General features: G+C 58.3%; 1 long non-coding RNA gene across 2 annotated transcripts; it reads left to right on the top strand.

The window, feature by feature from the left end:
• Window positions 1-8322: 8322 nt before the first annotated feature.
• On the top strand, window positions 8323-15368 carry LOC144290835 (uncharacterized). Of its 2 annotated transcripts, none has more exons than XR_013358350.1 (2): window positions 8323-8447; window positions 15003-15368. It is a non-coding gene; the product is annotated as an uncharacterized LOC144290835 (long non-coding RNA). The 2 variants fall into 2 exon arrangements; XR_013358351.1 differs by lacking the exon at window positions 8323-8447 and adding an exon at window positions 13870-14307.
• Window positions 15369-15396: the final 28 nt, after the last annotated feature.

Genomic DNA, 15396 nt, shown 5'->3' with positions numbered 1-15396 from the left:
TGCCAGGAGGGCTGGGGTGGGGGGGGTCCCTCAGGATGGCATACCCCGATCTCCCATGCTCACTCCTGTCCCTGAAATGAAAACAAAGAGAGAGGCAAAGCTTTGTCCAGAGCTCCCCTCCCCCCCAAAAAAAAATATACCCAAGTAGATACTATTTTAAAAGCTAGAGTTCTAAAGGACTGAGTTACTGTGTGACCTTGGGCAGATTACTTAACCTCTCTGATCCTCAGAGTCCTTCACAGAGAATATTGATAGAGACTTCCTAGGGTTGTAACAAGGGGGAGACTAAGATGGTACCTGTAACATTCACAAACCCCACGGTGCAGCAGGAGAGAGGTCCTCCATACGTGATAGATGTTATTATATTGACATGATTACTACTGTTTGGGCCAAACCCCGCTCCTGTTCCTGGCCAGGACGACGATGAAACCCACATTTCAAAGATGAAAAGTTCACACACGCTCAATGCTTTTTTTTTTTTTTTTTTTTTTTTTTACTTCATCGGCAAACCCCCATAAGATAAACTTGGCAAAAAGGTTTTCGGAGTGTGTCAAGACGAACTCCATCTTAGCAGTAAAACAACACGCGAACCAACAAATACTTGGTACACTTGTCTCAGAACAAATTTGTCCCAGGGTACGAAGTAACATCAGCTCTGGTTTTCTGAGTTCTACCTTTGCATGCAATTTCAGTCCCTCTGTGTAGCAAGGATGATCATTTCTGATGGACAGGTTGACAGCACGGGGACCCAGGGAAGGCACATGACTTGCCAAAGCACACAGCGAGTGAATGGATGGCCTTGAATTCGAGTCATGTTGGCCAGGCTGCAAATTCATATATTTGGAGCAGATCATTCTTGTCACCATAAGCAGGGGTTGCTTCTGGGATGGAGAAGTAGGGGGGGATGGGGAGCAGGGTCAGAGACTTTCTGTTCACTATCTTTGATCTTTTGACTTTTGCATCATGAATTTTTTTTAAGTCATCTCTATGCCCAATGTGGGGCTCGAACTCACCACCCAGAGATCAAGAGTCAAATGCTCTCCTGGTGGAGCTGGCTAGGCGCCCCAATGCATATATTGTTTATAATGAAATTTAAAGTATTGTCAGAGTTGCGTTTCTTAACTTTTGTGCTTCAGAGACTACCATCAAGAAAGTGAAAGAAAAACCCACGAAAGGGGAGAGAATATTTGCAAATCATAGATATGATAAGGGTCTGCTGCTCAGAATCTATAAAGAAGTCTTAAGCCCAACAATAAAAACAAAATCACCAATTGCTTTAAATGAGCAAAGGATTTTAATAGATATCTCTCCAGAAAAAGATATACAAAAAAAAATCTAAAAAAAAAAAAAAGTTGCCCAATAGTCATTAGTCACTGGGGAAATGCAAATCAAAACCACGATGAGACACCACCTCAGCCCTGCTAGGATGGGCTGAATCAAAGAAAGCAGACAATAACAAGTGTTGGTGGCGATGGGAGAGACTGGAGCCCTCGTGTCCCGCTAGTAGGGGCGCACCATGACTCAGCTGTTGTGGACGACTTCTTCCAAAAGTTAAGCAGAGTGACCGTCTGACTTGGTGATTTCACCCCAGGTGTGTACCCAAGACAAATGACATCTGGTCCACACCCAAACTTGGAGGTGCAGATCCATAAGAGCCTTATTCAAAACAACCCCAAACTCAAAACAGTCCAAATGTCCCTCAGCTGATGGATAAATACACACAGTGTGTCCATCCACACATGGGAATGCTGGCCGCGAACAGGGGCGAGGGGCCCACACGCGCCGCCCCGGGGATGGACCCTGAGCCCACGACGCTCAGGGAGGGAACCAGTGACAGGGTTCCCCCATGGGGTGTGAGTCCATGTGTGTGACAAGTCCAGGATGGGCTCCTCCACGGATGGGAGGGGGCTCGTGGGGGTGGCTGCTAATGGGGACAGGTTTCCTTGAGGGGAGAAAAAATGTTCTAAGATTAGATCGTGGTGATGGTTGCACAACTTTTGAATACACGGAAAACCACTGGATTATACACTTTAAAGAGTGAATGTTTTGGTATGTGGATGACATAAATATTTAAAAAGCAATGCAATGCCCATGTTCACAGCGGTGTTATTCACAATTGCTAAAATGTAGACACAACCCAAATGTCCATCAAACAAATGAATGGAAACATATGATGGGGCTCATTCATACATCTGGAATATTACTCAGCCTGAGAAAGGAAGGACATCTGACACCTGCCTCCACATGGACAGACCCCGAGGACACCGGGCTCTGGGAGGGGACCCAGACCCAGAAGGACACCTCCTGCACGATGGCCCCACTCCCAGGAGGTTCCCAGAGGAGGCCCATCCACAGAGACAGAGGAGGTGGTGGGAGCCAGGGGTGGGGCAGGGGGCGAGGGGTCAGTGCTTCTTGGGGATGGGGTCTCTGTGTGGGGAGATGGAAGGTTCTGGAGACAGTGGTGGGGGTGGGTTCATAATAACATGAATGTGTTTCACTCCATTAACTTCTATACAGGTAAAAACGGTTGAAATGGTAAGTTTTATGCCATATATGTTTTATCACAATAAAAAAGTAAAATAAAAAATAAGTCGACCTGGAAGAGGACATGAAGGTGGCCATGTTCTATCTGGTTTCAAAGTCTGGGAACTCATGTGGTGCCCAGTGGATGGCATATCCCATTGGTATATAAACCTGGTGATTTAAGAATAAAATTGAATTTTTTTTCTTTCAAAAAAGTAAAAGAAAAAAATACAAAGGTGCCCCCAAACAGTGTGGCAGGAAGACGTTAGCATTGTTTTAAGCAGATGACTGTCTGCGTTTATGCTCCATTCATCGCACCCACGGCTGTGTGGAACTCCTGGAAGGTGCGGAGTAGCTAGTTGGGGGTCTGGCGTGGGCACTGGGGGAGCACAGGCGGAGACACCAGTGGCAGAAGGGAGAATGGATCTATTTCGAAGGTCAAATGGAGAAGATATGGTGCTGCGTCCGGTGTTGGAGGACTTGCCAGGTTTCACGGGGCGTGCGGATGCCCGATGGACGGGTTTAGGGAGACAGCGAGCGTCAAGTGTGAGCAATAGCTCTGCTCTTCCTCTTCACCATGGACATGTCCAGCAGGTGTCCAGAGGCAGTGGACAGGTGTACCGAGGTGTCGGGGACGGTGCGGGTGTGGCGCTGGGAGGGGGTGGGTTGGTCTTCCCAAGCTCTGAGGGTGGAAGGCGTCCCCCAAGGGAGCGTGGGCAGAGAGGGCGTCCCTGGGCCGGGGGTCCCCCAATGCTGGGGTCCAGCCAAGGGGCCAGAGAAGGAGGCCAGCGGGGCGCGAGGGAAATTAGAAGACTGTCAAGTCACAGCCGCGAGTTTCCAGCCAACAGGCCTGGCCGCTCACTGCCTAATCCCCCCGGGGCTCAGAATACGGTCTGCACAGCGGCGCCCAGAAAACATTTGCTTCAAGAATGAACATTTGTCTTTAAATATGCAGACGAGAGAAATGGTGAGCTTCGGGAACCCTCGTGCGCTCCCCAGGGACGAGTCATGCAGAGGGGGGACCTCATTCGCCTGTTAGATCGGGTCATAGAGGGTGGCAGGCAGAGGGGACCCGAATCCCAGCCAAGGGAGGGGCCGGATGGTGCCCCGCAGTGAGGAAGCAGGCGAGGGCACAGCTGATCCGCAAACGGACCCCGGTAGACATGGCACGTCCCCGGGCCCGCCTGTGGGCCTGCGTGTGCACACCTTTAATTTTACTGCTGATCTCAATTATGTGTAAATAATACATGCACAATTATTGTTATTTTTTTAAAGACTCAGGATCTCTCTCTCCTCCATCTTCAGGACCGGCAGTGTGACATTCTTCCACTATCTCCCTGACCCTCCTACCCCACCCCCGTCTGGTAATGACCCTATAAAATATATAAGCTGCTGCAACAGAGCACCCCGGACAGGGTGGCACAGAACAGCTGAGAGACATTCTCTCCATTCTGGAGGCTGGAAGTCGGAAGCCGAGGTGTCAGCGGGGGCCACGCTCCCTCCAAAGGCTTCCTGGAAGCTCGGGGGGCTCCTGGGCCTGCTCCCTGGATGGCCTCCCAGCGCCTTCCCTCTGTGCCAGTGTGTCCCTCGGTGTCCAAATGTCCCCTTCTTGGGGCGCCTGGGTGCCTCAGTGGTTGAGCGTCTGCCTGCGGCTCAGGGCATGACCCTGGGGTCCTGGGATCGAGTCCCTCATAAGGGTTCCCTGCATGAGGCCTCCTTCTCCCTCTGCCTGTGTCTTTGCCTCTCTCTGTGTCTCTCTCGAATAAATAGAATCTTTTTTTTTTTTAATAAATAGAATCTTTAAAAAATTTTTTTAATAAAATAAAATAATACAAATGTCCCCTTCTTTTTTTTTTTTAAGATTTTATTTATTTATTCATGAGAGACACACAGAGAGAGAGAGAGAGGCAGAGACACAGGCAGAGGAAGAAGCAGGCTCCATGCAGGGAGCCCGACATGGGACTCGATTCCGGGTCTGCAGGATCATGCCTTGGGCTGAAGGCAGGCGCTAAACTGCTGAGCCACCCGGGCTGCCCCAAATGTCCCCTTCTTAATAAAGACAGCAGTCACATTGGATTGGGGTCCACCCTGCTGCAGGATGGCCTCATGTTAACTAATTGTATCTTCTTCAATAACCGAATTTCCAAGGAAGGTCACATTCTAAGACACCGGGGGTTAGGACTTCAATAGGATGGGCGTGTGTGTGTGTGTGTCCACATATAAACATATCCACTGGGTGCCTGTTGGTTACGTGTCTGCCCTCGGCTCAGGTCATGATCCTGGGGTCCTGGGATCGAGCCCCACATCGGGCTCCCCGTTCAAGGGGGAGTCTGCGTCTCCCTCTGCCTCTCCCCACTGCTCATGCTCGTCCTCTCTCTCTCACTCTCAGGTGAATAAATAAAATCTTAAAAAAAAAAAAGAAAGAAAGAAAGAAAGAAAGAAAGAAAGAAAGAAAGAAAGAAAGAAAGAAAGAAAGAAAAGCACCTACCTACCTGGCGACCTGTCGTTTTTACCAGCGACCTGGGTAAAGAGGCTGAGGCGCTGAAAGCGACCTCATCTGCCACTTGGGAGCCACATCTGGGGGAACAGAGCTATGTCTGGGTTCGAGGTGGACCACGAAAAGCCCCCCAGTGTACGCTGAGTGTCCTGGCAGGCCCGGCCCGGACAGTTCTGTGCGCGCTCTCGAAGGCCAGCTGGCTGAACGGGGACAGAGGTCCAGTCTGGGAGGATGAGAGCCTTCCGGAGACGGGAGGGGGCATGGCCACGCTGCCCCAGGAGAGTACCCGGTGCCCACTGAGCTGCACACGTAGAAAGGGTTAAAATGGCAACTGTTACGCAATATGTAATTTACTACAATTATTTTTTTTTAAGCGGGGTGGGGGTTGGGGTGGGTGGGGTGGGTGGAAAGTCAGTTGACTTAACTGCAAGGCGGGGTCCTGGATGGGGTCAAGAAACAGAAATAGGCTTTAGTGGGAAAACTGGTGTCGCCCAAATCCAGGACAGAGTTGTCCTGGTTGGGGTTTATGGATGTTGGTCCCCAGCTGTGACCAGTACAAGTGGGGACATAGGATGTTGGCTTCGGGGGAAGCCGGGTGAGGGGCATGGGGAAGTGTCTCCAGAGTCTTTGCGACTTTTCTGTGAAATTCTAAAATTTTTCCAAAGTGAAACTTAGCAGCCAAAGAGAGCAAAGCGTGGAGGCTACGCGGGCGGGTACATTTGTCAGACCCCTCAAACTACAGACTTAATAACTGTGCATTTTACTGTCTCTGGCCTGTATCTTAATTTTTGTAAAGATTTTATTTATTTGAGAGAGAGAGAACATGAGCAGGGGGAGTGGTGGGGGGGGGAGAGAGAAGCAGGCTCCCCGCTGAGCAGGCTCCATCCAGGACCCCCCGGGATCATGACCTGAGCTGGAGGCAGACCCTTTACCGACTGAGCCAATCCGGGTGCCCTCACCCTATACACTTTAGTTTAAAGATACCAGCGAAAAAAGTGGCACGATGGAAAACTTCTAAAGATATGCGTAGCTTCTGGCACAGGGAATCTGCATTTAAAAATTCACCAAAAGGAAACATTTTTGGGTGGCTTCAAGACGGAGCTGCAAGGATGTTCAGCGGAGCGTTGTTTATAAAAGTAAAATACGGGGAGGCGATGCAAATGTCCTGTGGCAGGAGTTTGGGTAACAAAATACGCAGCGGTGATACGCAGGATACTTGACCACCTGGTAAAGCCTGGGGACTGAGCGCCTGGAAGGAGAACTGGCCCAGTCAGAAGCAAAGCCAGAAGCCGTCTCCAGAGTGCCCCCGTGTCCACTGGCTCACGTCCACAGAATACTACTCAGCTGCTAACAATGATCTTGAACACGAATACATCTTAAATGAGGGAGACGGTTAGGCTATCGTCCCTGGAAAAGTGGGTTACCAACCAGTACATTTTAAAATGTCTCCATTACGGGCGCCTGGCTGGCCCCGTCAGAACAGTGCAGGACTCTTGATCTCCGGCTGTGAGTTCCAGCCCCACACTGGGCACAGAGATTACTTAAAAATAAAATCTTTTTTTTTTTAAGATTTTAATTTATTTATTCATGAGAGACAGAGAGAGAGAGAGAGAGAGAGGGGCAGAGACACAGGCAGAGGGAGAAGCAGGCTCCCTGCAGGGAGCCCGACTCGGGACTTGATCACGGGTCTCCAGGATCAGGCCCTGGGCTGAAGGCGGCGCTAAACCGCTGAGCCACCTGGGCTGCCCTAAAAATAAAATCTTAAAAAAAAAAAAAAAAAAAAAAAAAACCAACCCAGACGCCTGGGTGGCTCAGCGTGGTTAAGCGTCTGCCTTCAGCTCAGGACGTGATCCTGGGGTCCTGGGATCGAGTCCCACATCGGGCTCCCTGCAGGGAGCCTGCTTCTCCCTCTGCCTGTGTCTCTGCTTCTCTCTGTGTCTCTCATGAATAAATAAAATCTTAAAAAAAAATAATGCAACTGAATGTCAATTCTACCTCAATTAAAAATAGTGCACCTGAGCTCCTGAAAAAGCGCATATGATTTCGGGCCATAATACTGGAGGTCTAGTGCTCAGCTCAAGGGAGGTGGTGGTCTTGCCAAAGCACTGGGGGATGAGACCAGTCATGGGGGATGAGGCGGACGGGAAGCAAGAGCCGCCAAGGAGAGACAGGCGGACCGACAGCCGGGCCTACCTCGCCGGAGCTTTCTGTATGGCTGGCCCGTGGCGGAGGGAATTGATGCCGGAGTGCACCCGAGGACGGATGGCAGGCCAGCTCTTGTCCTACCCGGGCCTCTACCTACTGCCTGGCGGCGGCTCCCGCTCAGTCCCCGCAGCCTGTGCTCTAGCCCCGGGCGGCCAGAGGCGCGCATGCTCCCGAGTTTCCTGGAAGCCTCATGGGGAACCCTTCCACCAGACTCATTAGGTCCGGTTCCAAAGTGCCAACAGGGCTGCTGAGGCTTAAATCAGAGAATCCAGAGCAAAGTTCAATTCTTAAAATCATGTTGGTGTTTGCACACCCGTGTTCATAGCTGACTATTCACAGTGGCCAAAAGGTGCAAGCAACCCAACGGTGTCCATCGACAGATGAAAGGATGACCGCAGTGTGGCCCGTCCACACCCGGGATACGATCCAGCCTCGGGGAGGAAGGGACCCCCGACACCTGCCCCCACGTGGACGGACCCCGAGGACACCGGGCTCAGGGAGGGGACCCAGACCCAGAAGGACGCGTCCCGCAGGACCCCACTCCCAGGAGGTCCCCAGAGGAGGCCCGTCCACAGAGACAGAGGAGGTGGTGGGAGCCAGGGGTGGGGCGGGGGGCGCGGGTCAGTGCTTCTTGGGGACAGGGTCTCCGTGTGGGGAGATGGGAGGTTCTGGAGATGGTGGGGGGAGGGTGCTCCGAACCCCGAGCTGTGCGCCTAGAGACGGTTACGGTGGTGGCTTATGTATATTTTACGAAATAAAAATATCAGAGTTCTGATCTTTTTTTTTTTTTTCTTTTTTCAAGACTAAAATGAAAGAAAGCAAAGAACATCAGGATCCGGCTCCAGGGGCAGGGGCCAGCGAGGACACTAGGAAAAGGGGAGGCGCGCACTGCCCCCCGCCCCCCAGTCCTGCTGGGGCGGCCGCGCTGATCCTGTGGCGGGGACTTCGCGGGTCACAGGTGCCCGGCAAACCCGGGGCCTGCAGCTTGCGAGCTGGGGCGCCCGAGCCCTCGGCTCCCGCCGCGCGAAGTCCCCTCCCACTCGGGCTCCTCCCAGGTCCCCGGGCTCCACCCGAACGTGCTCCCGGGCACAGCTAACATTTAACCAGCACACCCAGGGCGGCCAAACCAGGTGCGCAAGTCCGAGGCCGCCGGTTCTAGTTGGCAGGTCGCGGCTGCGCGCGGCGCCCCAGGCCTCTCCCAGGCCGGCCCCTGCGCACGCAGGTCGGGGCTTCTGAGCAGCTGGCTCGCGGGGGTGGGGGGGGCTGCGCGCACCTGGGGGCGCCTCGCGCGGGCTGTTTTGGCTTGGTCCGCGCGGCCGAGGGAGGCAGGTTTTTCTGGCACCGCTGGTGCCGCTTACCCCGCCCGGCAGCTCAGTGTTCCCATCCCTGCAATGGGCCTCCCAGCCCACCACCCGCCGCGGACGCCTCCCTTTGGCCCCTCTGCCGCCGCGCCCTGGCGCCCAGACGCCCCTGCGTGCCGGGCTGGACGAGGACTCCAGGGCCCCTCGGATCCCCGCAGAGGCCTCCAAGGCCGGGGGCCCAGCCTGCCTGCCTGCCTTTGCGGCCTGGCCCAGAGCTGTGTCCCTGCCATTCCCTCCCCAGCCTGGCCCCACCTGGTAGGACTTAGCTGAGCGCTGGGTTCCGGAGAGAGGCTGATTTTCCCCCCTCCCAGGCGCCCCTCCGGGGACAGAGGCTGAGGTCTGGGGACATCTGTGGTTGTGACACTAGGGGGTGCTCCTGGCATCACGGGGTTGGGGTGGGGGGTGCCGCTGAACCCCCCCAACCGTGCTCGGGATGGGGGTGAGGGGAATGGAGGGGCCCCAAAGGCCACAGTGCCGATGGGGAGCCCCCCGGCCTGGGTCTAACTTCAATCCTGCCTGCTGCCTCTGTGCGCTCCGCAGGCAAGGACAACCTCCCCCATGGCTCAGGACAAGCCAGGACTTGAGCCACCCGCTGCCCGCTGCCCCGGCTGCCCCAGGCGGCCTGTCTCCACTCCCGGCCTCAGCTTTCCATCGGGGCAATGGGCCTGAAGCTGGAGCTGGATAAGGAGGGAAGCCTCACAGACGGTTCCCAGGGGTGGGAGGTCAGCTTCGCCTGGGGGAGCCCCAAGAGGACCAGGCGGGTCCCGGCATGTGCCCCTTAACCCCAGCACAGACGGTGGGCGAGGAGGAGAGACCAGGCCGCGGGGTGGGGGTGGGGTGGGGTGGGGTGGGGGGAGCCGGGACAACACTGCTGCATTTCTGGTCCGAGTTCTTTCTTTTTTTAAAATCACCGCAGTTGAAGGAGGGACTCCTCCCTCCGTCGGGCGCCTGCCACGTGGGCCGCCAGCGGCCGCCCCGGTCCCCCCCCTCCTTGGGCTGGGCCCTCCGGCAGGAGCTTTGGTTTCACTTTGGTGCCACCGGTTTCACTTTCGGGCAGGAGGGGAAGGAGAGGCAGAGCGAGGATGGAGGGCGCACAGGGGGCTCCGGGGCCACAGGCTCAGCCGCTGATCCCAGGGGGCTGCCTCCTGCAGCTCCTGGCCTGACCCTCCTGGGTCCTGGGGCTGCCCTTCCCCTGGGGGTCAAGGTCAAAGGGTCAAGGTCAAGTGCTCTACGTGACTGTGGGTGGCGCAAGCAGCTTCCTCCCTCTGGGCTCCTTTCCCCAAGCCCACCCCCTGCAAAGTGGGGCCGAGTCACGTCCACTGGCGGACACCCAGGCCAGCCCCACCGTGTCCCCAGTGGGAGTGGGTGGAGCAAGGTGGAAGTCGCATCAGCTGACTTTGCCCCGTGAGGGACCCTTGGCCCAGAAACCACTAGGACGGAGGCCCCGTGGGCTGAGTCTGGGCCTGGATGTGTGTGTGTTGGCGGGGGAGGACAGTGTCCCCGAGGCCACCTGCCACGGCATCTGTCTGGCAGACCCAGGCTGGAAGCCCAGCTGCCCGGCTTGCCTTCCGGCGCACCTGCCTGGCCCTGGGACTTGGTGTTTTCATCTGTGAAATGGGCGTGGCCTCCTTCCTTAGGGCCCCCCTCCAGCGCCCCCCGCAGGGCCCTGCCACCCTTCTGCGTGGTGGGGTCCACAGCCTGTGAACAGGCCCACGGCCTTTTAAGCCTGGCTGAGAGCCACACCAGGGCAGGAGCGGGGGCCCATTCCCCGCTCTCCCGGGCTCGAGGCTCAGGGCCTGGTAGAGGACTTGCCAGACAGGACCGGAGAGTCACCCGAGGGCTGCCAGTAGCACAGCAGGCAGGAGAGACGATGTGTGTGCCAGTGGGAGGGGGTGGCTTGTTTTTCTAATAACAGCTTTATCGAGATATAATTCACTTACTATATAGTTCGCCCACTGAAAGTGTATAATTCTACTAGTTGTTAGTCTGTTCGTGGTGCTGGGCAACCACCGCCACTATCTAATTCTGGAACATTCCATCACTCCAAAAGAAGCCCCGTCCCCATCAGCCATCACCACCCAGCCTCCAGCCCCCACGAGCCCCCTTCCGGTCTGTGGACGAGCCTGTCCTGGACGTGTCACACATGTGGAGTCACATCCCGTGTAACCTCCTGTGTCCGGTTCTCTCCCTGAGCATCGTGGGCTCGGAGCCCGTCCCCGGGGCAGCGTGTGGTGCCTCGCCCCTGTTCGCGGCCGAGGGACGTGCCCGCACGTGGGGGACACACTGTGTGTATCTGCTCTCAAGCTGACGGGCATGTGGACTGTTTGCACTCTGGGCTCCTGTGAATCATGTTGCTGTGAGTGAGGGCAGGTGTTAAGGTACCAAAACAAGTGTTGATTAGTGTGTGTCCACCCACAGTGAGTGATGTTTGGGCACCCTGTGTTTTGTGGGGTAACAAGCACCATAAAGTGCAGAAGGGAGGAGCACCCAGCAGAGGGGCCCTGGCGCCCGGGCCGGCCAGGTCTCTGCTGGGCTCTGGGAACCACCCCCAGCCCCCGCACCCTCGAGGTTGTCCCAGTTGTGAAGCCGGAACTCCCCAACTGAGGACTGAGAGGCTCCCAGAACCTCGGGGCCCACCTCGGGTGCTGCCTGACAGACAGCAGGGGGCCAGGCGGGCTGGGAACACAGGTCTGGAAAGTGGTCCCTTCCTTCCCTTTAAGGGGGAGGATCACTGGGCTCACTGGGCTGCAAAGGGCAGGGAAGGGAGGGGAGGGGCCGGGAGGGGAAGGAGGGCAGGGGAGGAGTTTCCTCCTTTGGCGAGTAGGAGGGTGGCTCCCCTTCACCTGTGCCCTGTGCCCTGCCTCCCTGGGCAGGGGTTCCCCCCCCACTGGGGCAGGGGAGGAGAAGGAGGGGTCACACAGGGTCTGCTTCCTGTCCATTGGGAGCCACTTCCTACTCTTTAATGAGGGGTGAAGGCAGGAGACAGCACGCCCAGGGGTTCATTCCAGCATCCCTCCTGACCCCCCACCCCAGGACCCTGGGCCTCGGCCTGGCCAAGGCACCTCCCAGGTCCCCGCGCTGGGACCCCATCCCTCTGCGGACCAGCCAGAAATCCAGCCCAAATCCAGGCGTCATCCGTGGGGAACCGAGTCCAGCGCCCGTTCACGTGCGCAGTGGCCACTTGCGTGTCATCTCTGGGGAGGTGCCCATCCGCATCCTCTGCCGGCTTCTTAACTGGGTGCTGAGCCGTGAGGATTCCTTCCACAGCGGGCGCTAGACCCGTCCCCCAGGCAGCATCTGCAAGTATCCCCTCCCGCTCTGCGGCTTGTCCCTTGACGGGGTCCTTTCACGCACCCGACTGTTTAACGTCGATGGGTCCAGCTCACCTACGTTTTCTCGCGCTGCTTGTGCTCATGTGTCATGTTGAAGAGCCCACTGCCAAGTCCGAAGCTGCAGAGATGGGAGGTGGGAAAATCCAACAAAGTAGTGATGCTGAAGGTCCTGGGAAGGTCTGGCAGCCCTTGGCAGGGGGCAGGGGGCAGGAGAAGGTGGCCCTGAGCGGGGATGTTTGTCTGGAGCCTGAAGTTCCTGCAGGAGCTGGGGGGTGAGGGGGGCGATGAGAGAAGCTTCCAGAACAGGGAGCAGCAGGTGCAAAGACAGGGAGAAGAGTGAGAGAGAGAGATGCGCACCTCCCCCCCCAGCGCCCCCCCTCGCCTCTCCTCGCCCCCGTGACCCCTGGGTAGCCCCTGCTTCTGCACCCTGGGCCCTAGGGCCCCACGGGCTTGGGGGCGGTCACGGGGCTGTGTTTGGAAACGTCCTGGGTCCCTGTGAAAAAACCCAAGCCTGTCAGTGGAAGAGAGGAGGTAGGGGTCAGGGCAGGGGGATGGCGGGAGCAGAGCGGCTGCGAGTTCTGAGCTGATGCCCGCCAGTCAGTGAGCAGGAGCGGGCAGGCTCAGAGGCAGCAGAACGGAAGCCGTGCCGGGCGGGCTTCGTCCTTTGAGGGGAAGGGGGCACCCAGGACAGCTGCTCAGGGCCCAGCCCTTACCTCCAACGGGCAGGTCACCTGGACCAGGGCTGTTGTGGAGACAGATCTAAGGGCTGGACCCCAGGGGAGGACGCGCTGGGGCCTCCAGGACGCAGCTCTGAGACCTTAATCCTGCTCGGCTGCACGAGGGGGGCCACGGGGGGGGATAGACCACCACGCACCTCGCTCCTTATTAACTCATCTTCCTGAACCTGTTTGTCTGAGGTTACCGCCCGGCTCGCGGGTGGCAGCTGTCCCTGGCACAGAGCACTGGTTTCTTAGCCAGACGTCCAACTGACCCGCTCCCAGCTCGGCCAGCACCAGCCCCGCGCCCAGGGCCGGTGTTGGGGGGCGCAGACCTAACAGGCTTCCGCTCCACCTGGGGGGAGCCCATGTCCCCGCCGTGTTCCCATCGCACCGCCAGACACGAGACAGCAACCCCAGGTGCCTGGGGACCCCCTGGCCCCCTCCCCTTCCTGAACCGAGGACCCTCCTCCACCCCCCTCAACCAGGGGGTGGACCCTACTCTGCCCCACCTCCCACCCCACCCCTGCCAGGCTAGTCTTCTCCAGGGCCCATTAAGTGGGTCCCCTGCTTGGGACGCCTTCTGCCCCCGAGGGCTCCCTGTGACCTTCCTTCGCAGGTGGGGGGCTCTCGGGGAGAACACTCAGTCCCTGGGGTTCTGCATGGCTTTGCCTTTAGCCTTTGGGGCGCCGTGAGGCTGTGGACCCCCAGCGGGGCCTGCAGAACCGCCCCGACTGTCCCACTATCCGCGGATCGAAGACAGTGACCGAGTCGGGGAAAAGCTCGGCCATGGGGCAGGCAGGATGGCCAGCCTTTGTGCGGGGGGCGGGGGGCGGTGGATCCTCTGGTCGGGTCCCCCGTCGCCTTGGGCAAGCAGCCCCTCCTCTCCGGGGTCAGACCTGTGTGCCCACAGGACGGGGTGAAGGGAGAAGGGGCTCAGGCCACTGGGGCAGGGCCTGCCCTCTTGGGTGGCCCAGGATGACCCTCTTGGCCGGCGGGGGCTGGGGGGACACGGGGCCCGGAGCCCGGGTGGGGGCACAATGCAGTCAGGCCCCAGGTTCCAGCAGGCGCCGCGTCCCCGGGGAGACGGGCCGTGGCCGCAGGCCCCCCTTGCCGGAGGCCCCCGGGGAGCCCGGGCAGAAACCCGAGCCTGAGAGCCTGAGCTCGGCGGGTTCAGGCACCGGGGCGGCCTCTCCCTCGGCCTCTCCGCCCGGCCCTCCTTCCTCCTGGGCCAGCCCGTCGTCGCCATGGGGACGGCAGACCAGGCCGGTCCTCCACCCACCTGGGCCCGAGGCCCGCACACCTGGGCAGCGCCCGGCAGCGGAGGGCGCGGCCTGGGCGCCCCTTCCCCTTCCTCGCCCCACCAGCCGGGACCCTGCTTTCTGGGAAGCCCCGTGGCGGTTTCCTCTGACCTCCGTTCACCCGGAGTCGCGGCCCGCAGAGGGAGGCCCGCTTCCGCCTCTGACCTGAGGCTTCCTGCCCGGCGCACACCTCCACCCGGAGGGCCGGCTGAGCACCCGCGTCTGGCCTCCCCACCTTCCAGAAGGTTCTGGGCCACCCCTGCCCATACCCCTCTGGGCACACACGCAGGAAGTCCAGTGGTCCAGGCGGGGCTGCCTGGGACACACATGAACCAGGGTCTGGCCTCTGCCTCTTGGACCATTCAACTGGCGGTAGGATTTCGGGCTGAGTCAGGCTCCCCCTCGGCACTGTCCACGCGGGCGGGTGGTCCTCTGCAGAGGCCGGATGGGGGGCCCTGGGGGCGGAGCCGCACCCCTGGCCCCCACCCCCTGCATGCCAGGAGCTCCCCGGTGTGACCACCACAGAGGTCCCCAGGCATTACCCAGTGTCCCCTGGGGGCAGGACTGCCCTGGGTGAGACCCTAGGTTAGGGCTTCCACCGACCCCCACGCACTGCCTTCCAGTCATCTGACGACTGGGGTCCTGGGAGGCTGCACATGTGACACATCGAGGGTCACGCGGCTCTCAGCTTTGAGAGTTCGAGCCCCACGTACAGCTTACTTAAATAAGGGGCACACGGGGGGCTCAGCGGTGGAGCGTCTGCCTTTGGCTCAGGGCGTGACCCCGGAGTCCTGGGATCGAGTCCCGCATCGGGCTCCCCGCAGGGAGCCTGCTTCTCCCTCTGCCTGGGTCTGCCCCTCTGTTTCTCTTAGGAATAAATAAATAAAATCTTTAAAAAAATCAGTAAACATAAACACTGAGTAGAAGGGAGGGGGTGACTCAGTCACTGGGTCGCCCTGGTTGTACCCTCTGACCCCTGGGGAATTACTCTGGCGTCTAGTGTGTGCAGAGGCTGGACTCAATTTCTTTTCCAAATAATTAATGCAGGGTCTCCCCCCACCCCACAGCATGGCCATTTGGGATCCTTCTCTGTGGGGTCGTCCTGCGCTGACCCGGGCGCCGTGGGGGTGGAGCAGCACCCGAGGCCCCACCCACCAGATGCCAGCAGCTCCCCGTGGGACCACCACCGATGTCCTGCAATGGCCCCGGGTCCCCAGGCTGAGGCCCAGTGGGCTGACGGCCGGAGTGGACACAGAGCACAGCCCATTCGGGCCTGCGCTGCCCGACACAGCTCCTGGCCACATGCGGCCCCTGGGCCCCGTGATGTGACTGCTCTGGGCCATCTGGGCCGAGGTGCGCTGTGACAGCAAAGGACACGTCAGGTTCCAAAGACTTCGTGGAAGATAAAAAAATAAATAAATAAGTAAAAGGAAGGCCAAATTGGTGATTTCTCCTGTAAAA

This window comes from Canis aureus, chromosome 19 (genome assembly GCF_053574225.1).
Source record: "Canis aureus isolate CA01 chromosome 19, VMU_Caureus_v.1.0, whole genome shotgun sequence".
Taxonomy (NCBI): domain Eukaryota; kingdom Metazoa; phylum Chordata; class Mammalia; order Carnivora; family Canidae; genus Canis; species Canis aureus.
This window is presented reverse-complemented; position numbering and strand designations above follow the sequence as displayed.